The 742-nt window shown below is 63.3% G+C and overlaps 1 protein-coding gene across 1 annotated transcript in view; it reads left to right on the plus strand.

Annotated features, from left to right (window-relative positions):
- The first annotated feature begins 603 nt into the window (after positions 1-603).
- Positions 604-742, plus strand: part of Per2 (period circadian regulator 2) — a 47,389-nt gene continuing 47,250 nt past the window's right edge. Inside the window, exon 1 of the mRNA XM_029563250.1 lies at positions 604-731. The gene's annotated coding sequence lies outside the window, so the exon portion shown is untranslated. The remainder of the gene's footprint in view (positions 732-742) is intronic.

Genomic DNA, 742 nt, shown 5'->3' on the forward strand with positions numbered 1-742 from the left:
GGTAATGAAGGAATGAATGAGTGAATGAGAGCGAGGAAGGGAATGAATGAGAACAACTGGAGAATGAATGCATGAGTGAGGGCACGGGGTGGATGAATGAATGCGTGACAGCGGGGGTGGATGAATGAGTGAGGGGGGATGAATAAGTGCATGAGCGCGAGGAAGGGAATGAATGAGAGCGATGGGTGGATGAATGAATGAGTGAGTAAGGACGGGAGGGGTGGATGGATGAATGAATGAATAAATGAATGAATGAATGAATGAGTAACGCGGGTTGAATGCGCTCGGCCCCCGCCAGCAGTGGTTCGCTCCACTCGGCGCTCCGCTGCCGCCGTCCTTGTGAATGGCAGGCGCGGCAGCCGGAAGTGGACTGGCCCACTCGGCGGGGTGCGGGGGTGTCCGAGCGCAGGGCGTTTCCATTGAAAACCCGGGCGGCGAACATGGAGTTCCATGTGCGTCTTATGTAAAGAGAGCGACGGGCGGCTCCACCAATGGGCGCGCGGCGCCTCTGGCCCCGCCCCCTAGTATGCAGATAAGGCGGGGGCTCGGCCAATGGAGTGCGCGGGGGCGGGCGCGGCGCGCGCGGTCACGTTTTCCACTATGTGACAGCCCAAGGCGGCTTGCCGCTGAGGGGCTCGGGGCTCCGGGCGGTTCAGGGCGGGTCGGGGCGGCCTGGCAAGCGGGGCCGGGGCCAGCGGAGGGACGCACACGCGGGCGGACGCGCCGGGGCGGTGAGTGGCGC

This window comes from Nannospalax galili, unplaced genomic scaffold (genome assembly GCF_000622305.1).
Source record: "Nannospalax galili isolate Female #2095 unplaced genomic scaffold, S.galili_v1.0 scaffold1536, whole genome shotgun sequence".
NCBI lineage: Eukaryota > Metazoa > Chordata > Mammalia > Rodentia > Spalacidae > Nannospalax > Nannospalax galili.